General features: G+C 44.4%; 1 protein-coding gene and 1 long non-coding RNA gene across 9 annotated transcripts in view; one reads left to right on the top strand and one right to left on the bottom strand.

Annotated features, from left to right (window-relative positions):
* GRB10 (growth factor receptor bound protein 10) overlaps nt 1-20,011 on the bottom strand; it is a 148,387-nt gene extending 128,376 nt beyond the window's left edge. For 3 of the 8 annotated variants that reach the window (XM_065052775.1, XM_065052769.1, XM_065052770.1), the window contains exons 1-2: nt 19,599-19,998; nt 3,716-3,871 (exon numbers count right to left, since the gene is read on the bottom strand). The gene's annotated coding sequence lies outside the window, so the exon portion shown is untranslated. Of the gene's footprint in view, nt 1-3,715; nt 3,872-19,598 lie in introns of all 8 variants that reach the window. The other 5 variants (XM_065052771.1, XM_065052776.1, XM_065052773.1 and 2 more) reach the window with 5 other exon arrangements.
* A 58-nt stretch (nt 20,012-20,069) lies between these two features.
* On the top strand, nt 20,070-22,592 carry LOC135578571 (uncharacterized). The gene is made up of 2 exons (XR_010470357.1): nt 20,070-20,252; nt 20,405-22,592. It is a non-coding gene; the product is annotated as an uncharacterized LOC135578571 (long non-coding RNA).
* Nucleotides 22,593-22,851: the final 259 nt, after the last annotated feature.

Here is a 22,851-nt window from a genome sequence, read left to right on the forward strand (position 1 = left end):
ATCACGACGTAAGCCCAACATTATACTGAAAGCTGTTAAGAGACCACAGCTGAGCAAGGCCTTGAACACCTCATCAGCTTCTTATTTTGTATAAAATGAAAAGCTACTTTCCAAATAGCATGAAAGTCACAACACCAAAAAGATTCTGGCTTTTTCATGTTCTCAAAATAGCATGCTAGAAAGCAGACTACAAAAATAGAAATTTTAGGTGCATTTAGCTTTCATCTCAAGCATCAGCACAAGCCTATCCAATCCAGCATCTCCATGAGGCTCCGTAAAGCATTCCCTCATCCATAAACCTGTCTTGACGAGCAGCAAAGAACTGGGAGCAAATGCAGCTGATCACCCAAGAGCCCTTCAAGACCAGAAGATTTAGATGCTAGAGCATGCTCATTCCTTCCCCACCACCCCAGATGCCTTGTGCATGGAGAAATTGAGATCCCCCTAATTCTCTTCACTGAAATCCACGCAATCTAATAGAAGGTGGCAGCAAGCAGCATCAACAAAAATAAAACCATCAGAGAGAAACTACTGACGGGTAAAGTAATGTGGTTTTTTGATGCTTAAACTTGCAAGTTATTTTCACTGTACTTACTAACACAGGAAAGTAAGCAGCAGCACATTTTGGGAACAGTGCTACCTTCTCCTCCATGGGCAGTAGGCAAACCAGGGGAAAAGCAACCATCTTCAAATCAGCCTCTCTGCTCCCTGGCTGTCCAGATTCACCCTCACTGCCCTTCCACAGGGCAGGGAGGAGTTTGCTCACTGCGATGGGGAGGGCACCACGCAGCAACTCTTGTCTCTCATTCCCTGCCTTCTAGGAATTTCCTAAGTGACTACTGGAGGATCAGGAGCTCTACGTAACACTATTAAACACTGCAACATTAAAATCTGCACTAAAGCACACAAAGTCTGCCTTAAGAGGATGATTTTTAAATTTATCTTTTTTTTAACCTCTGGAAAAGCACGTAAGGAACACAGTGAGAAAGCAGCATCAAAACTGGCAACTCTGCAAGCAAAACAGTCAGGTTTACTTGCACACTGCAGCCTGCCTGCTACTTCAGATTACTGACTGCAGAGTAAGAAGTTATTCTCTCCCTAATTGGGTCCCAGTCTAAAATAGTTCCGTTATTTTTAGTATAGTACTTAAGTATCTGAACTGTGCCCTGTACTGCCAAAGCTGGCATGCATCCCTGGCCATACCAGGAATTACGATATTAAACAAGAGCACACATGCCACATATCCAGGCTGACTTTTGTTCTTCTGCGTTGTCTTTAGTGGGTGACTTTAAAGATTTTAAATACTAACAGCTGGCCAAAAATGGCACAGGCTTATATGTTAATTCTGCATTTAAAGCCTCTCTACCAGCTACTGTGCGACAGAAAAAAACCCAGCAAGGAAAGAGCAAGGGTTGCAATATTACCGATTAGCTAAAGAGACAGTCAGTTTGCTCTTAACAGGGTAGGGCATGGATAGAAGATAACGATGACATTATTTCACCTCCGTTTTGCTTGCTGTGAGTCCGTACACATTCTGGGGCACTAGAGGAGAGAAGAAATCCAAAATGCGTCCTGTTACTCATCCCTCTTCTATCCCCTTCCACACTGCACGTACACTATGGATAAATTTAAACTAGTCAAGAAACAAAAGGCCTGTGTTAAATATGTTTACACACATACACACAGAAGGAGGATTATGTAAGCTCTGTCTAACAAACAATATGCTTCTTCTGCAGAAGAAATGAGAGATGATCAAAGAAAGACTTTTGCATGTTTCCAAGTCAGTCTTCCCACCTTCCATCAAAGGGGTGACAACCGTCCTGCAGCATGCTAATTCTGGAGCACGGAGAGCAGAACAAAATTTGAAATAGCCACAGGCTACTCCAACAATGTCTACCTGCCTCCATGAGCTTACTGCCGCTTGTTTTGCACCTTCATCATAAGCTCGTTTTTGTTAGACCTGGAAGAACAAGTTCCCATGAGGAATTTACTCTGCCCTTTTATCAAGTATTTTGCAGAAGGGATGTCAACTGTATGACAGAGCTTTCAAGACAAGATCCTAACCTGAAAGACAGCTGCGAGCCAACAAAAATTTGTTACCACTAGACTATCTGTTCTTGAAACTCTATGTGCCTTTTCAGAAGGTTCTTACTTTGTGAACAGTATTAGCATTGTTCACTGTCTCTGCTCTCTGAATATCCCCTTATCCAACACTTTTCTAGACCTGGTGGTGAAACAGGACCAAACCTCCAGTTTATCATATGATAATCTAGCCATTTTGGGTTCAGCAGTTTTTTCCAATACTTTCTATTTTAAGCCATTTTAGCTTCAGACAGCAGCAGAAGCACCATATATAAAACCTGACATGGCTTCTGAATTATAGCTGAGCTGATCAACTAAATGATGTTCTCCAACCCAAGTCTGACAGAACCAGCTGAGGTAAAGATTCAACCTTCTGGCATTTGCCCACTAACTGTTTCAACAGGTTGATTCTGGACGAAAGAACTTGCCTTTGTATTTGAAGAGAGCTTTCTCTGCTACTGACTGTTCTCTCTCATCTCCAGTTTTTAACTGGCTTCCAGTTAATCCTCAGACCAAACATGTTTAAGTTTTGCTGTTGCCCATATATGACCAAAAGCAAGCAACAGTTAGTTCTTCTCCCCTTGGTAGCTGAAGAGGTCAAGCAAAGTCCATTAATCTGCACTCCTCTAAAAGCAATAGCCTGAAAACAATTATTGCAATACCAAAATAAGTGAAGGTGAAGCAAGAGGCATAAAAATATTAAAAAATTATTCTATAATTCCATGGCAATAAAATAATCATTAAGGGAAAGCTCAGTCCACTCATCACTTTCTGAAGAAAGCTACAGGTAACAAGGCCAAAACAAAACAAAAAAGAAAATAGAAAGCACACATCAGACACTAATTAGATGAATCAGCTTTCTCTCAGATTAGCTGGATTTCATGACATTTGGTCATGAACATGTTGAGCAGTTCAGGTTTTTCTTCATGCTTCAAGCCTTTAGCAGTGATTTTTGAGAGTTCATAGAGGATTTACAAGGTTGGAGAATGGCAAACAGTGATATCCTAAAGAAATGGGAGGGAAAAGGAGTGGAAAGAACCTGAAGAAAGAGAGTTGTTGCTTATTTGCATATGGATTGCCATTAAACCCATGTGCTAGCACCAAGAAGAAAATAAGAGATCTAACTCAACAAAAACTGATTGTTCATGGATAAACCAGGTCAAACCAACTCAACTTACTACTACGGCAGAATAAGAAAAATATATTTTAGGAAGAGCAAAGCAGTAGACACTGCATCTTGATAGTAGCAAAACCATGTCAAAAGATTCAAACTGCATTCTAAAGAAAATTTAAGAAAACTGTCATTCAGTTATCAATGCAGTCATCTTATGGCATATTGGAAAGTGACTGGATAACTGCATTTACCAGTTGCTTGGAATTGAAAAACACTGAAAGACTGACAAAATAGCCTGACACACTGAACAACCTCTGCAGAGATCTGTCCTGGTCCCACACTATTCTAATATTGTTGATGTAAATAATGGAGATAATGACACTTATCAAACTTGAGGAAGCTGCTACAGTGAAGCTGCCACCTTGCTGGAAGACCAAATTCAAAGCAACTTTTTGAAACTGGAAAATTCTTGGTTGAGAAACAAGCAAATGCCATACAGGAACAAACAGAGGAACATACGTGAGAATCGTGGAGCAACGGTTCTGTCCTACTTGTGGCTGATAAAGCTTCCAGCACGATGTTGTATCCAGTCTTCAGCAAATTTCAGAAAAGATCAGCTGGAAAGAATCCAACCAAAAGCAACAGGATCGTCACAGAATTAGAAAAACATGACATCTGGGAGGAAAAAAAAAAAGAAAAAAACAGAATGAACTGGAGCTCAGCCAAAATAAGAGAAAGTAAGGGTCATGATGATATCTTTTCAACTATATGAAACCCTGCTGCAAATAAAAGAGGGAAGAGTGTTCTCTGTGCCCTCAGTTTTCAGAAGCAGCAGCAGAAAGGTTTAAAAAGCAACAAAAAAGATGTAGGAAAACATTACTGGGTGGAGTGGCAGGAAGGGTGTGGTGTGAGGGCACTGGGGAAAGAGAAAAGAAAAACACCAAGTCAAAATTGCTAAAAGGAAAAAACCAATGAGTCAACAGACAGACTGTCTGGGGAGTACACAGAGTTTCCCCATCACTGTCACCAAATTGCCGTCAAAAAACACAACTATGAACCAGCTTTTCATTGACTAGTTGACCTCTCTGAAGTTTCCGCTCCAGATCTAAGAGTGTGCTACAAGAAAAAGAAGCTTAACATGGATGCGTTGTCTCCTCTCCTACAAAGACATTACCCATAGTGAGAATACCAATGAGCTGCATGCCAGCTGTAACCTTCACAGCCAAAACGTCTTCAAAAAACAACAAAACACATGCAACCACCAAAGCAAAAAACCAACCCACTGCAAACCTTACATGTTAAAATACCTTTTTTAGAAGTCTAACATATGCACTTGCCTCTGTTGACAGAAGGATCCAACTACATCCTAATGCTACAAACAAAGCAGAACCTGACAGAGAGGTATGTGGCAAACACCCTGTGGAGAATAGTGCTGGGAATTTTGCTCTCAAGTCTCACTCTGGAAGACAAACAGCAGAAACACCACTTTGATTCTAGGATCTTGAATATTATGAGCTATAGATCTTAAGATCTCACTGTCTGTCAGGTTTTGGAAGGTACAAGAAGGGGAGAAATCTCTTCTTCCAGAAGGGTGTAGAAGAGAATCATCTACACGTGGTTAACCCAGCACAACTGACCAAAGTCAGTGCTGCAAGGTGCAACTCCATCATTCTACAGCTTAATGTTAACACTTACTCAGTAGCAAGCACCTCTGGAGGTTTGGGAGGAAAAAAATACATATTAAATAAAAACAAAACACACCCACCCTACCACACCAAACCTCAATCCCCCCCCTTTTTTTTTTAGCTCATGGATTGTGAACATTGAGCTGTACCCACCAGCATATTCCAAACTGCATTTGCATTTGTTCTCACTATGTAAAACCTCTGGGAGTATTTACAGGAAACAAACTCTCATTAGCCATAACTGCACGCATTATCATCTTATTCAGCCAGTCTGCTCTCTTCAGTTCCCCTCCCCACACACCACAGCCTGGCCTCTACCATTTGCATCAATGGAAGTAGCTGGGGACAGGCATTTCACAAATCTCCCACATCCACTACTCCTGGGTACAAGACTTATTTTAGCCTTTAACCACGCAACTGGAAGATACTTAATCATGCCACAGAGGCTTAAGGGAGGCTTAGGAATTGCATTTGCTTTATATTGTACACTGTCAAAAAGACAGCCATTTGTCATCTTTTCTTGAGTAACCCAGAGTAAGATCCTGATGCCGAGATAAACGTCTATAAGTCTCGTTCATACGGTTCTCCTTAAATCTGATTAGATCTATCACCCTTCCACCTTGTTTTAAGAAGTAGGAATTATATTTAAGTATCACAGCAACAGCGAGGAGGATCTAAGAGTTAAGATCAGGTTTCTACACAAGGGAGGGGCCCGCTGTGGATTTACGGGATTAGCACCAGTGCCCTTCTCTCGCTATCAGGAACTGCTGTCTGCTCCCCACTTTGCATCTTTACAGCTGCAGATACTGAGATCTTTGAGTACAAGACTGACAGCCAGCAGAGGCAAAGCACTAGTCACTTCTAAAGACTGTCAAGGCTGGAAAATTATAAAGAAGGGAAAACATTAAAAAAAAAAAAAATTGTAGACTTTTAAAATCAAGATAGTTGAGCAGGCATTGCCATTTCATGGAGATCATACATGCCACCATTTGCGTTCAGAGCTGTAGCGGTTTTGCGCTTGCGCCTCATCATGTGGTAAACCCTGGAATCCCCAGCTGTCCAAATGACCACCAGACCACAGGACATGGCAAATAAACATCTACTCAAAAGTGACACTTGTGGTTTAGACCAGGACTGAAGCCAGGCCAAGTTTTGGATGTGAATTAGCTACCTGTATCACAAGTGGGACGTTGACTACGCATTGTGGTATAAATACTCTGTTCTTTCCTGATTTTTTTTTTTCTTCTTCCTGACACTTCCTCCACATTTGAAGAGGCAGTCATCATCCCTGAGAGTTTAATTTCCAGGAGCTGGAACACAGTAGTGAACAAAGAGCAATACAGCCATCATATGGGCAAAAAAACATGGCTCAGAAACAGCAGGCTCTTCCCACACAGATGCTCAATAGCAGTTCCAAAGAAGTGTTAGCATTACTCCAAAAAGATAATCGTATCAGTAATTTTCAGAGCCATGATCTAGCTATGCTGTGAGCTAAGACACTCCCCCACCCGACACATCACCTTCACCTGAGGCAGGGGGAGCTGCCTTCTTTGCCTTTTCTCTCCGTCACACCAGAAATACCTACATGACTATGGACACCAATCTGACTCTTCTCACATTGCTGAAAAGTGAGTGCATTGGAAAAAAAAAATCAATTAAGAAATTGAGAGTTGTGTCAATATTGGCCTTCCTTGTACCTTGTCTTCTAGGCTTTCACCACATCTCTCTATCTCTTTTAAAGCAGCCTTCCCTCTCCCCTTCCACTGCTACAAAACACGTACATGAGCAGAGGTGTCACTTAGAAAATGTCAATCAGATTTTCAAAAACAGCCTCAAATGGCTTCTAATCTTTCTTTTACAGTAAGTATCACAAAAACAAGAAAAACACACCACTACACACAACCATTTTTAATTGGTGTTCATTTATATCCAAAATCCAGGGTGATTTTAAACTTAGTTAAATTTTAGGTCTTTAGTTTTTATTCAGTCTTTCTTCCCTAACAATGGGATGGCTTAGTCCCTTCTTACAGGATGCAGAAGGCCAGGGAGACTTTGCAGGGCTCCCTGGTGGCAGATGACATTGTAATTCAAAGCTTTATTGGTTACATCCGTTTTAGGATATAGGTGCTTTGGGCTACTATGTTTTGATTTATACAAATCCTGTTATTTCTTCATTAAGCAGACACATCTTTAGGGAGATTACAGCCATGCTGCAAAATCATCTTCATTGATCAAAAAAAAAAAAAAAAAAATTGCAATCCAGGCTGCACTAAGGCCACAAGGTTGTAAACAGACTCTTCTAATAAAAGTGGCAGAAAGTCACTAAGATTCATTTAAGCTACCTAGAGTATTTGGCTAATTTTAAACTGCTAATGGATTTCAGATGCAGCATCTCCAGTGAAAGTCACTTTTGAAACAATCCTTTTAGCCCTTTTAGATTTTTCTAGGGACCTCACTCAATATGGCTAGGGTGCCAGGTAGCACGAGATATCCCATTACAGCAGCACTTCTAAAAGGATCCCAGAAGACAGTAGGAAGACAACCTGAAGCTCTTTCCTCCAAGCCCCTCGGCTCCACACATGCCACAACCCTGAAAAGCTTCCACAGCATCACCATGCCAAACATCCCCAGGCCTAGCTTGGAACTACAGCTCCCACTGCACACTCCAACGTTGCTGAAAGGCTTCATTGTAAGGTCCCAGGGACACAAATGAAGTGTTTAATGTGTGTGAGATGCAGCATGGAAACCCTGGGTGTTTTTAAGGATCTGCAGAGGAGATATGTTGCACGCAGGCACCATAAAGGGGCTGTATAATACAGTAAATATGTTTGGAGTACATACTGTGCTCACTAAATCAGTAATTTTCAACTGGAACCATGCTGATGATGTCCTAATCCTGACCTGCAGAAGGATGTTTGTCACCCTGACAAGGAGAAGCAATGCACTCTTCCTTTCACCTTTTCCCTCATCTTCCCACACCATGTAAACAGTCAGATTTATCTACAGATGAATTGTAAGGCCTTTACTAAACTCCAGCATACCACTGAACTACATCAGTGTTCAAAGATCCTTCATGAGCAAGTCATCAATAACCCAGAGAGATTCCAGAAACTTTCTACCACCAACACAGTCTCTACCACAAAATCCTGCTTTAACTCACAGCATCAGCACAGCATGATCACACAGTGCAAAGCACAAGGGGCAAACTGCTCTTACTGTTATATCGTCTCCCTCTTGGTACATTTGAGATGGTTCCTCTTCTACTTTACCACACCGGTGCTCACCAACAACTCCAGCTCCCTGTACTTAGTCACCACTAGGGACTTCTGGTAGTTGTCAGAGCCCGGAGATGCGCTCGCTCCACCCAGCCCCAAGAGAGAAATGGGATATTTGGGTAGCCAGGAGGGGAGGCAGCACGGCCACAAGACTGCTGGAAGCAGATGATGATACTGCTGAAGAAGGAGCTGCAGGAAGGCAGCCCTGGCCACAGGACAGGATGGGGAGCAGAGAAAGTAATTTTGGGAACATCTCCTCCTTCTGCATAGCAAGCCAGGATTTAGAAGAGTTCACAAGCTCCTCACACAAAGCACATGCTTCCTTGCTTGGTTTCACAGAGTTACGATTGCAGAGTTAGAGAATACTGGTAGAAAGGGGGGAGCTAAGACCATCTACTGGATGAAAGCATCATTGCCCACACAGTGCGATGATTCATGGTTCAACCACAGGTTTAGGCAAAAATTCACTCTGACTATGCAGCTTGAATGTAGATCCACCACACTCAACAGATCAGCTTCAGACAAGCCACAGTTGCACTCAGTAAGAAAGCTTCAGTCCTCACACACTTAAAAGAAATAAATAAAATGGGGAAAAAAAAAAAAAAAAGTTGTCCCATGGATGCTTCTCTGGCTGGATGAGTCTTCTCTGAATCACTGCCAAAGTCAGTACAGATACGACATGGCTGAAGTCAAGCATACAAGTTGGCCAGATATCCTGAAAAAAAGGAAGAAACTTGGCATTTGTATGCAACTATGCTGTATAAATGGGCATGTAGCATGCCCATAAAATTACTTCTCATTCATTACTTTCTTTATCTCAACAGCCCAAAAACCTAATACAGCTATGCAAAGCGATTGAAGCATTATGAGTAGCACTTGTTATAAGACCTGAACTTCATTCAGCAGCTGGTATAGAGTTTAAAGTAAAAAACAGAGGATGTGGAAAACATTTAATACGTCTTGTCACTTTCCAAATACCTTTGCAAAAGGCAAACTGTTTCTAGATGAAGGCAGACCCCTGTAACAAAGGCTCAGACAAGATCTCTTCCTCAGTCCATCTCAGAGTTCACATACAATGGAGTTGGTAACCAACCAGAAAGACTGAGCTAGTCAATTAGCTCAACCTTTTTTGGTATTACAATTATGGAAAAAGCCAACCAGAAATGTTTCTGAAGAGAAATGCCAGTCACTCCTGTGCAATCCAGAACCCAAGAACCCAAACTCCAGGTCTTCCCAAACTCTGTTTGGTAAAATGAAAGAAAAGATGTGATATGTCACCTTGCCCCCAAAATGATACCATTTCTAACACAGGCAAGAATAATAACCAAAATTACTGAATTACTAAAGAACTTATTTTGGTTTTCAGTTTGCAAGGAAGTTTTTTGTTGTTTTGTTTGGGTTTTTTTTTGTTCTTGTTTGTGTTGTTTGTTTTGGGGTGTGTTGGGTTTTTGGTGGTGTTTTGGTTGGTTGGGTTTGTTGTTTGTTTGGTTATATTTTTTTCAGACAAAAGGCTACTATCTTTAGCAAGAGTGAAAAATTTGCAGCTCTATCCAAGGCAGCCCCTCAAGAGTCACAGGAGTTTATAGGCAAGCTCTGCCCAACAGCCACCAAGACCATTTCCTACTAGACATAAGAGCAGACACCCCTAGTGCCTCCATTTGGCTATAGAAACCCTTCTTAGTCAGAGCAGAGCGGCTGAACCAGCTCACAGGCAGCTCTGGGATCATAAGACTGGGAATTGTGAAGATGTTCCAGGAAAAAAAACATTTCAGCCCGTAACTGGCCTGAAACAAGTATGTTTTACCACAACATTTCAGGGCAAGTCAACCAAACCTCCAGTGTTCCTCACAGCAGTGTCGTAAGTATGAATAGCTATTACGCTCGATATTTCTCATAGTATGAATAATGATGGATTTGTTACCAGTTACTTCCTCAGTTGCTCTGGTTTCTGATGATCATATAATAAAATACAGCTACACATACTTTATATAATCTTTTGAAGCTGTGAAGGTGCTATTTTTATCTTTTTTTAAATGTACAAGAGCAATACTAACATTTTTGTTATGGTTGAGTTGCTCAATAAAAAACCTCACCTAGCACTGACATTCCTTGCTCATTTTAAGAAAACAACCCAGCAACACATCTGTTTAAAAAATAATAATAATAAAAAATGACATGAATAAAGACATCATCACTTAGATTCACATTTCAGGGCATCATAAGGATTAGTGGCAAGGTTAGCAGTAGTTCTTTTCCCTAAACCGTCCCTTCAACAGGTAAACCTTGCAAATACAGGCAGGCTCTGGAGACGTTCTGCAAAGACAGGTCTAGTCTTTAGCTTGTTTGCTTGAATAGCTCCTTAACATTTCTTTGAACTCAGAGAAAAACTCTCTGTTAAGACTTCAGGAAAATAATTAGGCTTCCCTGGCCAAGCTGACCCAGCAGTTTGCTACCACCAAAAGGAGAGGGGACCCATTCTTCTCTTGCCCATTTCTTCCCCTTCCTTTACCTGGAAGGGCATCTCATCTCAACTACACCACCACATGCTTCCAAGACCTGGTCCCATCCTCTAATCCAGAAGAAAACCAATCCCAGAAAAAAAACAAGTACACAGGACACCTTTCTACTTGGTTAGATTCAGCCACGAACACGTGTAGTAAACGACCAAAGCAGCCCAAGGAAAGAGACCAAAACACTCTTACAAAAACAACATCATCTTTCAGCAGCAGTGAGCTTTTAGCATGGCCCACATCTTCTGAGAAATTAAGAACTATCTTCTAGGTGAAAAGCTTCTCCACCTATTCACATTGCAAATTTTTCACAACAGAAATTTGTATTTCAGCACACTACAAAAGGAAAAAGTTACTTGTACAACTGATGGTTGCACACTAGCTGTCTCCCTGAATCTCTCCCAAGAGCTGCCAAATTGACCTGATAGGCTACTTCAAGTCACCTACAGAAATGTCACCTTAGCTCATCTGATTTTTAAATGAGATAGACCAGGGGAACAAACCTTATAAGGAAGAGTTGGACATGAAAGTCCCAAAAAGTTCTCAGAGACAAATAAAAGAAAAACTACAAGTCAGGCTGTTACAGCACAAGACTCCTTCATTCACTTTGCATTCCAAAATCGCCTGTTTCCCAAACACCCGCAAGAACTTCTCCCACTGATGGGTAGAGGACTTGAACAAGTAAACCAGGATAAATTACACACTTAGCAAAATTAGCTCAGGTTAAAACTAGCAGAGCATATTGCATTGTCATTCTTCTACCAAAGACTGTATAAGCAGGACTATTTTCCAAAGGACACTGGGAGAAAACAGGGGGAGGGGGAAGTCACGGGACCACAACTCAACCAAGTGTTGCAAGCATCATCACACACCTGAAGTCATCCTGTCATGCACAGCATCACCTGCAACACTCTTTGCAACGTTCCTCCGACTTCCCATGTGTTAACAATGCAATCCACCTTTGCTAGCAAGGAACTCCACAGATTTTTCCTGACCTTTTTAGCCGTAGCTCTAGAACAAAAAAACATGCTGAATGCAAAACAAGCTTGAGCATAAGTCAGAGATGCCAGCAACCCAAACAGCATTTGCTCTGCACTCCCACAGCTCATGTTGTAGCCCCCTTCCTCAGTTCTCCTGAAGCCTTTTAGAAAAACACCCAATGCCTCTTCTGTAACCTTTCAAATGTTAAATGTCATGACTATCTGTAATGCTATAATAGCCTACCAGTAAAGAACATCAAAAGCTATCCATTCTTGAAAATCATGTATAATCTGTGACATTCTATTTTGATCATTTCTAGAGCACAATAACGGGCTATTTTGATTGCTTTCGCCTCAGAGAGCCCTCATTAGGAATCACCATTTAAAAACATAAAACAAAGGTAGGTACCCAGCAGCCAGGGAGGAAAAACAAAACAAAACATAAAAAGAGAGGGGAAAAAAAAAGAAACTTTCGGTCTCAACTTTCTGGACTTCAGGATTCCCGGAATTAAACATTTCATCACAGCAGAAAACAAAACAAACAAAAAAGAGATTTAAAAGTTGGTGAGCTCTTTTATAATGTGTTAAAAATTCATTCATTTCTGTGTTTAGATTATAGACGCTGATAGCAAAGCTGCCTCTAGCATAAGATTTAGCAGCAAGTAGTATTTTGTCCTCACAACAGTGCTGCACTGATACCTTTCTCTTGGAAATTTTGTTTACTATACTCCTTGCTGTGACCAAGTAACTGGAACATCACAGTTCGAGCTGGACAGGAAAAACAAAAGCAACCTGACCCACCAAGAAAGCGTCTGCCAGCGCCCCAGCCATTGTTCTGCAAAATATCAAGGCCTGAATTCTGACAATCGCCTGACATCTCGGGTGATGTCAGCATGAGCGGCTATTAGCATGAAGAATGATCACCCACAAGACTAATTCGGCAAGAATCAATACCCTTGTAATACATATTTCTCCCTTAACATTCTCCTAAATGGACTTTAATACATTTGAGCCAAAAGGGAAAACAGGCCTTCTAGGAAAGGCTTTGGCACAAGATAAAAACATCGCAAGCTTCTGAATTTTTAGCTTTTCCAGTTCCTTGAAGTTTAATTCCACACTTGTGCTTTGGTATAATAAAAGCTCCTCATTCCTTCCCAAGGATGCTTAGAGCTCTAGGAAGATCAACCTACAGATTTTACTTTCCCCTAGGCCTTTGCACCCCCCATCCCAATTCCCATTTAAGAAAATAAAATGTTCTATCTGAATCTGTACCTAGTAGTCTGGCAGAGATGAACATCACTGGAAAGAAGGAAAGAGAAAGGGAAGGAAAAAAAAAAAAAAAAAAGAAAATCACTTCCCCATTTTCCCCCATTTTTATTTCAGCTCTTGAAAGCCTCTGGTCTGATTCTTTCTAACATCTAACTACTTTGTCCCACTGTCCTCCATTAAAACAAAGGCCTGGAAAATTTTTCTAAGAGTATGTCCTTTCTACCACCAACACAGTCTCTACTCTTTAGTTTTGAAATCTAAAGCACCCTAAAAACACGTGAAGCACGCACAGAGCCCAGCTGCAACTCCCTGACCAAGAATATGTTTAAGTGCCAAATCGTTCTGTAATGGGAGCATCTGCAGTGAAAGAGATTTGGGTGACATTTCAAGGATTCCCTTCCCCTTCGTTTCAAAACAAAAATTAGCATCTGAAGATGACATAGAAATAAAGTTAATTGAAGAATAAAAAAGAGTTTCAGAAAACTCAGGCCTGTAGTACAAACCAACAACAGGAGTTAGAGTAGAGCAGCAGCCACTTGATCAAGTCATCAGAATGGCAGAATTCAAATCCCAGGCATTGAAAAAAGTTTCCCAGTGTTCATCAAGTGCTAATCTCCACCATGAAAAGAGTCTATGGACTTAGAGATTCTCTCTGCTTATTGATTTTCTCACCAGGGATGCATACAGAAAGAACGATACTGGTGTCATGGAGTATTATCCACCCTTACTTATGTGCAGCCTTCAGCAACCACAAGCTCAGCTTCATGGTGGCTGCTCAGTTTCTCTGATTTCCCTGTTGACACAAATTCTGCAGCAGTAAGCGTGAAGGGAGCACAAGGACCGTGCTCTGAACTTTTACTTTGTGAACAAATGTAGAAATCCCCACTGCTGCTCAGCAGCAGAGTTCCTTCCCACCAAGGCCATAGGTTTATTCCAATGAGATGGCATGGCATTTCCTTTACAGTTTGCCTGCCAGGAAAGTAATTTCCTATTTTTGTCCTGTTGAGAACTAGCAGAAGCTGGCATTGATGGAGGCTGGGAAGAATCAGAGACTGGTTTGCTAGTGGTTTAACCAAACATGTGTTTACAATTACCCCATTCATCATGACCTGCCTGTGTAAAACTGCCTTTTTGGAATTTGCCCATGTTCCTTGGGTTTGGCCTCCAAAAAAAGCTGAAACAGACTCACTAAGAAATACATTGTTTGAATAGCACTGCTGGAGCAACAAGACTGTCCAATAGTTAATATTGTAATCATTAATGCAACTGTTGGGCATTAAGATCAACACAGCTGCTGAACTTGTTGCTGTTGGCCTACGGATGACAGCTTAGCAGCAGGAGGGTAAGATAATGACAAAACCTCTTGCAGTCTCCTGGAGTCCAACAAAAGAGTACAACAGCAACAGAACACTGCGCTTCTTTCTCAGATACTCTACAGTATCTGCCCACAAAAAGAGAATGCAAGGATGGCTGCAGTGTTCCCAGCAAACTTGTCCAGGGCACTCATCACCTCTGCACCCAAGGACCGTGACTATCACCATGGTCCCAAAGCTCCTCTCAGAAATACAACACACAGTATAATTAAATTGCAACTCCTCTCACCCTTTCCCCAATTTTCCCTCCACAAACGAATAAGTAGGGTCCGTCCTACCATCATGTTTTAAAGGGGAAATTTCTCGCTGCTGATCCATTCTCCAAGAACAGGTCAATTGGCCTTATCCCACCATACCCGAACCAGTCTTGAAAGCTGCAAAGAGCTCCAAGAGGGACGCGTTTCACCTCTCTCAGTACCTATGGAGGCAGACTTTCATGCCATGAGCCTAGATTATGGCAGATCTAGTCTAGCAATCTACAAGCTTGATACACAGAACTACACATTTTCCTTGCTCTAAAGTTATCACTTGATACCCAAAGATCTAATGACTTACCAAAAGGTAGTCAAAGGTTTCTGAAAGGCTTTGAGAAGGAAAAGGTCTCTCACGCTAACACAGCATTAGTCATGTGCTGTATTATCCATGCTGCTGGAGAAGGTCTACTCTGCTAAAAAGATCACCCACTTAGAACAACCAATCTTCATGACAGCCAGATTTTGCTGTGGCCATTCAGGAGTGGCTATCTTCATCTGCCTCTGTGTTAACTAATTAGGATGCAATTAGCAGGTTGCATTAAAAGCTCTCTTGGCTTGTAAATGAGCATTCATGTTGAGTTTTGAAGAACCCACCTGATTCATCCTGTCTATACTTTTGTTCAATCCACACTTGAGTCTTTGTTCCTGGTCCTTTTCACCACGGGTAGTTTGCCTGTAAAAACCCAAGCAGCCATGTAGCAATCACCACCTTCTACTCACAAAAGATGACTCACCCAGTGTTCAAAACCTCACACTTTCATGAGAGTGTCTTCTAACAAGTTTTCAAGTTCATTCACAACACTGGCTCTCCACCATTAAACTGAAATTGCTGATACTTTCAGTTACAGAGTCCAGGAAAGACAAAACTATTCACAAGAGCACTACTCTAAAGTAGAGCTTGAATTTGCAATATCTTCAGTCCTGATAACCACGTCCACACACTCTGCATGAACTGATCCATCTGAGACTTATGAAAGACTTTAAGAAAGCAAAGAGGGAGATGAGTTTTCAGGCAACAGATGCACATCAGCATGAATGTGAAGATCTCTTAGAATTAAGAGTTTCACGATAACTTGGCACTGGTGGTGACTCAATGAATCCTTCAGTCTTCAGTGCTCCTATGCACATTCCAAAAGCTGACAGAAACCACAAACACTATCACTTTAAGATTAGCATACCTGCATGAAAAATGTAGTGCCTGTCTCTCACATCAGGTATCTGGTGAAGAGACAGTACCCAGGGGAATAAAGCATGCCAGCAAAAGGATTGTAGAGTATATCCAACCACATCTCATAAAGTCAGGCTACTCTGGTTGTTTCACCACTGAAGAGATTGAAAGCCTGTTTGTAGACACGATGCCTCACACTGATCAACAGTTTTCTTTTACACTGCACTCACAGTGGAATCTGGCTCCCCTGGATAGTCCTCTCCACATCCCCAACGCAACAGAGGAGCCATACTGAGCTAAGGGGAGAACTGCTGTTCAAAAAGATTATCTGATTCAACAGATGGCATGAGAATAGGAAAGACCTGGCACAGGACTAGTTTAGAAGTGCACAGCTCAACAACTATAAAGAAAGAGAAGTCGATGAGGTGACATCTGTTTACTTGATAGTATTATGTTTCATAACAACCACTGGTTTGGGAGAAAAAGTGAAACAAGAAAACAAGACTACTTTGCCACATCCAAGTTTAGGTTGCAAAGTGCTCTCCTGACCAGCAGGCAGTGCAACGATAGCAAATCTGCAAATAAAGTTCAACACTTGTAAAAAGGACTCCTTGGCAACCTCATTCCTCATAATTCCTAAAAAGATTCTGGAGTTTCACCTTTCAGAAAAAGGATCTCCATTCCTAGATTTCCCTAGGTGAAGAGTCACAACTGGCATATTTTGGACATGCCCAGGAGCAGGTCAAGTTTCCAAGAAAAACAATCCTAACTTCTTAGTCTGCTTTCCTACAGAAGGAGGCTTATGCAATCACACTGTAGCCAAGCCATTTGGCAAGCTTCATGCAAGCCTGACAGAGGCAGAGGTCTCAAGAGTTATCTTCCTTATTTGCAAAAACACCAGACCAGGTGGGCATATGCAAGAAATGCAGCACTGTGAACCAGCATCAACACCCTCATAGTTGAGACAAATCCGAAGAAAAGCAGGCTTCTTTAGTCTTGGTTTGGACAGAAGTGCTGGCTTAAAATGAAGAAAAGCATTTCCCTCATCCTTACTAATAAAGTTCATTTAGAGGTTTAGCCAGCAGAAACTGGTAAGGTTTTCATGCCAGAGTGTTTGCTGTAACCAGTGAGATTTCTACCTAAGCAAATGTTTAAGTGCACTCTAAAAACGCATACCCCGGTCATCAAAAGGCACCTCCTTCATCTCTCCCCCCTCTCCAGTTTCCAGGTCTCTGAAGAAGCACCCGAGTGCATTTCCCCACAAGTACACCTCCAAAGATAGAGCTCAGCTGGCCTAAGGAAAAGTTTTGCCTGGAAATCTGGCCTCATTTAGTGTTATCACCATAAACGCCCATAACCACGCACACAGGAGCATGGCAGAAGGGAGGAGAGGAGCAACAGCACGGTCCCACCCAGTGTGACACCACTCGGCAGCCCCCCGGCTAGCCCGCTGCCACCGCTACGCACACCCAGGGAAGCTGACGGTGCCTCACAGTCTAGAGGGACATCTGTTAGCTTGGTACTGTCAGAAAACAAACTCACGGCGCAACACTCCCATGCTGCTGGCAGAAGCGGCGCATGACCCAGCTATGCCTCTCCTCTGCCAGCTGGGAACTCCCCGCCTTGGAAGGATCCCTTCGCCAGAGCGATCCAAATACTTTTCGCCCATTTACACCCCGAGCGCAGCTGAGAACACGACCAAAGATTTCTAAAAAAACCTTTGTGACAATTCTTGCTGGAGTCATTTAAGTGCTCGCAAGATAGAGGGCTGCAAATACTTGTTTTATTCACAGAGCATGTGGCATATGCTTCAGCAGAACTGAAATGCAGAGATCCATTTTGCATTTAGGGAGCACTTTTGGAGCACACAATAAAGAACACAGGAATACACCATTGAAACCCAGGTGTGGCAGTATCTGAGGAAGAAAGCCAACTCACACAGTGGTAAAGGAGGGGATATTTTGATTAACAAAACCAAGGAAAACCATGGAAGTACCACAAGATCTTTAATATGTAGCCAGGGCAAACAAGACCTACTTTAAGAACAAATAAAGTCCAAGTGAAGAAAATAAATCAGAGTATAACACAGTAAAATGACCACTGGAGGCAAGCGTCAGGGTCTGCTGCTGTCAGTTTACTGTTTGCAATAAGGCTAACAAACACTGCTCTTCAGGCTTTGTCTTTTGTTCTACGTTGTGCTGAATTTTTAAAGAGTTCTCCTTTGGAGAACGAAAACCCAAACAGCCTTGATATTAGCATCTAGCAATACAAAGATAGCCAAAGGAATACGGCTCTGGAACAGCTCTTCCCCTTCTGCTCCACTGTGAGATAAGCTCTCCAGAAAGACTGGCACACCACATGAGGAGCATCCTGCTGACCCCCTACACCTTTCCCTAGCCCTAAAATGATCATGAAGCACAGCCAGAGCTGCCATTTAAAGTTTCAAGTTTATTTCCTTTCTCCATGCAGGTTTTCTAATCTCCATACATTTGCAGGTTTTTTTTAACCCGTCCTCATAACTCACTCCTTTTAATCCTCGGATTAGCCTCATTGCCCTTCTCCATACCTTTTCTAGAGCTTTAAGTACAACTAGTCTGTAGATGCAGGAATACACCCAGTTGGAGTGTTAACACATCACTGCTACACATCCTACCAAATCTGTTAGAACGAGTAATTGCTCAGCACCTTTACAAGGCAACACAATTTCAACTGTCCCTTAGAAGTATAATTTAAGGTGGTAGCTAGCTGCACCTCTCCTTATCCCACTCTCGCCTCCCCCCCAACCCCAAGTTCATTCTTTTTTAGTGAAGGGAAAAGCAAACCACATTCTTAGGGGTTGTTTTAGAAAACCTGATCAATGCTGTTTTGACATACCAGCAACACATGTTCCCATTTCAACAAATGGGAACATTTCAGGCAGACCACCACTTCAGATGGAGTGGGGCTCCAGACTGCTGAATCAGCACTTTCCATCCTGCTGGCAACACAGATTTATGCGACGCTTCAAAGGAAAGCAAGGGGAAAAGGGGGAAGGGGCAGGGGGGGCGCTGGCACTTAAGCAACAGAAGTGGGCAAGAGGATTTTGCAGGAGTTCATCTGCCAAACCAATTAACTGCAAACTGTTCTTATAAAGATGCCACAGTTTCAGCTTGCAGTACCACAGTTATACAATGAGAGAGCCATGTGTGTGCGGCTCTCCCCGGCAGGGAGCAGGGGCAGAAGAAACCGAGCACCTCCCTCCCGATGTCGGGTCCCCGGGGCCAGCGAGGGGCTCCCCGGGGAGGCGGCGGTGCGGTGCGCAGGGCTGCTCTCCGCACACACCCGGCTCCTCCGGATGCCGCCGTGGATCCGCACAGCGGAGGAGCAGGAAGGTGGCAGCACTCCGCGGTGGCACTTCTGTGAAGTGCCCATCCGCCAGCACCGAACGGCGGAGCAAGGTGGCGGGACACGGGGAAGTGTCGGCAGCACGGCCAGCGGCCGGCAGGGCAGGTCTTCGCACACTTCCAGCGCGGGGCGACGGGAAAGCCGGCTGCCGGCGCCGCGGGGGAGAGGCACGAAGCAGGAGAGCAAACAAAACGCGGCAAGGAAGCCCTGAGCCGGGGGAAAGGGCCGCTCTCCCGAGCCCCGCCGCGAGCAGCCGCCGGCCGCCCCCCGCCCGGCCTCGGGGGCTCCCCGCCGGGCGGCGGGAGGTGCGCGGGGGCCGCTCCCCGCGGGGACGGGGGGCTCGCCGACGGCCCCAGGAAAAGGAAGTTTCCTCTCGTCCTCCTCCTCCCACCGGCCCCCGCCACCGAGGAGCCGGCAAGACCCCCCTCCTCCCCCCGCTGTGGTTCCCCAGGGGCAGCCGCGGCCGCCCCCCCTGCGCGCCCCACACCGCCCCCGGCCCCTTACCTGCTGGGCGGCCGGCCGGCACCCTCCCCGCCAGGCGCCGCGCACCCGCCAACTTTCGGGCGAGCGTAGGGGGTCGGGGGAAGGGGTCGTGCGCGGCGGTGGAAACAGGAGGGCGGGCGGAGTGCGGGTCCTCCGGGCAGCGGGGTGGAGGTGACACAGGCAGAGGAGGGCAAGCCCCCGGAGCCACGCGGCTCAAAAAGCAACAAATAAAAAAATTTTAGAAGCAATTAAGCAAACAAACAAACAAAAAAGCAAAACACACCCAACGGGGATGTCGGCGCCTCCGCAAGACGACCCCGGGCTGCGGGAGGGATCTGCGGAGAAAACTTCTGCCGGCCCGCGCCGCTGCTGCTGCCACCGCCGCCAGCAGCTCCCGGTGCTGAGGGCGCCGCGCTCTCGCCCCGCGCCCAGCTGACTCCCGGCGGCGCCCCGCCCCGCTCCCGCCCCGCTCCCGCCCCCGCCGCACGCAGCCGCAGCCCCGGCCCGCGCCCGCTGCCGCCGCCGCTCCGCCGAGGGCAGGGGGCGGCCGGGAGTCCCGGCGGCGCGGGGTGGCGCGGCCCGGCTGCGGAGCGTCGCCGGGGTGAGAGGCTGGGGGCAGCAGGTTAGAAGACTGTTAGCGGGGCTCCCCTCCCTCCCACAAAAGCTCACCAACAGGTAGTACCGGCGCGTGCTTTTGTTGCGGGGAGGAGGGCTGGTTTTCCTTGAAAATAAAGCCAGGGCCATCTGCAAACATCAGACATTCACGCGTGGACTTTTTCTTTAACCTCATCTGCCCACCCTGTTCTGACATTTTTTTCCCCCTCAAGACTGCCCAGGGAAGGTTCCTCGACTGTCCGTCCTGCGCTCCAGATAACACCGGGCAGTAAGGTGGACTATCTTATATGTTCCAAAACAACCTTGTCTCCTTCGATGCTCACGCTGCCACCAGCTCCCCTACAGACTGCTGCTTCTAACTTTTGCACAGTAGGACCTTTGGTATTTCGCTCGGTGGATCACCAGGGCTTCACCGTAGCTCCAAGCAATCCTATTCACAAGTAGCTTGCAAATAGCTTGGACTGCAAAAAGCTCTTTTAGACGTGAAGCTGCACGCTCCCCTAAGAGCTACTGTTTTGAAGTGTATAGACTTCAACGCAAGGCACCTCACTGCAGGAGGAGAGAAATACTCTGTTCACCAGATGCAAAAAACGCTTCTTGTAAGTGGTCAGCACTATAAAAGGAAATCAAGGAGAAGCGGAAGAAATCTCTGGGCTTTTCCTCTGAAGACAGTTGCATGTACACTCACAGGGAGCATTGCGGCTGAGCACCCGACCTGAATGTATTTTGAAATGTAACATGATACCTTCCTTGCTCCTGCTCTTTCTTCCTCCATGGCTCTTCTTTTCTGTATTTAAAGGAATGTTTTTGGTATCAGCCATCCCTGTGCTTCCAGCCCTGCTCTAACCTCACTCTGTCCTCACCACTCACTCTCCCTGTCCAACTCCTCAAATAACCTCTCTGGTTTCCTTATCTGTGTCACCTCAGCCTCTCAGAGGCATGTGCCGCTCTGCTGCCCACCCTCCTCATGCCGCCAGCCTCCGGGCCTCTCCCCAGGACCACACTTCGCTCGGCTGTCTCCCCTTGACGCGGTGCTGAGCGTTGCTCTTCAACCTGTCAGCACCTCTTGTCCCATCCCATCCCAGCCTGGCCCTCTGGGAGCTTGCTCCATGCGCTGCTGCTTCTCAGCCCCTAGTTCACCCCTCTCCTCCCACCGCCTGGCTGGCTTGCTGTGAGGCGTCGTTCAACCCTGCTCATGCTTACAAAAGAAAATTTCTGCGCGTGTAGATCGTAGCATGGTAGGGCAGCCCAGCTTGGAAGGGACCTCCAAAGATCATCTCGTCCAAACTTTCATGGGAAGAGAAGCCTACATGGGATTATCTGGCACCTTGCGCAATCGTGTCTTGAAAACCTCCAGTGATGGGGACTCCACCATATCACTGGGGACGTTGTTCCAGTGGATGATTGTTCTCATTGCAAACAATTCATTTCTTACATCAAAATGAAACATTTGTTGCTGCAACTTGTAGCTTTTACCCCTTGTCTGTTCCCTGTGGCTCCTTGTAAAAAGAAAGTCTCCGTCCTCTCTGTAGCTGTACCTGTAAGATTTGACCAGTTTTTGTACAACAGATGTTGGGGTTCTTGCTGCTTTTGCAGAACCTGCTGCCACGGGCAGGGCCAAGGGGCTTCAATACACGCCTCTTCTACACACTGTTTAATGGTATTTGCCCTGGCACATTCTTTAGCTGCGCAATGAGATGATTATACTTTGTCATCCATAGTATTTCCACCCTAGAATATCAATTTACAGCCCGGTGTTACAGGGTGTCCTCAAAAAGTGAGAAGTAAAAGGAGGGAAGTTATATAGCTGGGCTGGGGCTGCAGAGCCAGCCAGCCACTGTCAGGATTGCATTGCAGGGATTCCCACCTTCCAAAACATCCCCCTTCTGCCCCCAAAGTCCTACTGCCCCATCCTCAAAGGCACTTCACACATTTAACCTTAAAACCAGAGACCACCCTCACAAGCGCAATGTGCCACAATCCAACACTGAGGGGAAACTGGAGGGATAAAGCCCAGGTATTTTTGAACCATCACGCAGACAACTACCTGGCTGTCTTCCAGAGTGCTCTTTCTTTAAGTGTGCTCACTGTTTCTCTATATAAGACTGCTGATCCATCAGTTAATCATATTGAGTAAGTACCTAAAATTAACTTTTAAATTATTAATGCATGAGAACATATCCGTTTGCCATGTACATTAGTTTAAAGGATTACAGTGTGTATACTGAGTGCCATTAACGTTACATTTCGAAGACAGTAAATTGAATTGTATGGAAATCAGAAGAGTTGATGGATTCCTCTACAAATGCCTTTGACAATGATAAAATGTTCAATTGTATTATTATTAAGCATGTGTCTGTTCTTAAATTTCTTTCTAATACATACAAAAGTAAGACACTGCCCAAGTCTTAGTGGTATAATATTTTTCGGTTTGTGGTGGGTTAAAAAAATAGATACACGTGAGTATTGAAAGTACTCCTATGACAAATAAAAACATTAGGAAAGACATGTTTAGTTTCCTAGGCTACAGCTGTGTCGTTCAAGACAAAACTGTACTGTCATAAAATTGTTTATCCAAAATAGCACCATTAAAACTGTTAAATGCAGAAGTAGCAATGCATCCTTTCAGTGGCAGTGAAGGATGTACTTATGATAATCA

The sequence above is a fragment of the Columba livia genome, chromosome 2 (assembly GCF_036013475.1).
Source record: "Columba livia isolate bColLiv1 breed racing homer chromosome 2, bColLiv1.pat.W.v2, whole genome shotgun sequence".
NCBI classification, from domain to species: Eukaryota; Metazoa; Chordata; class Aves; order Columbiformes; family Columbidae; genus Columba; species Columba livia.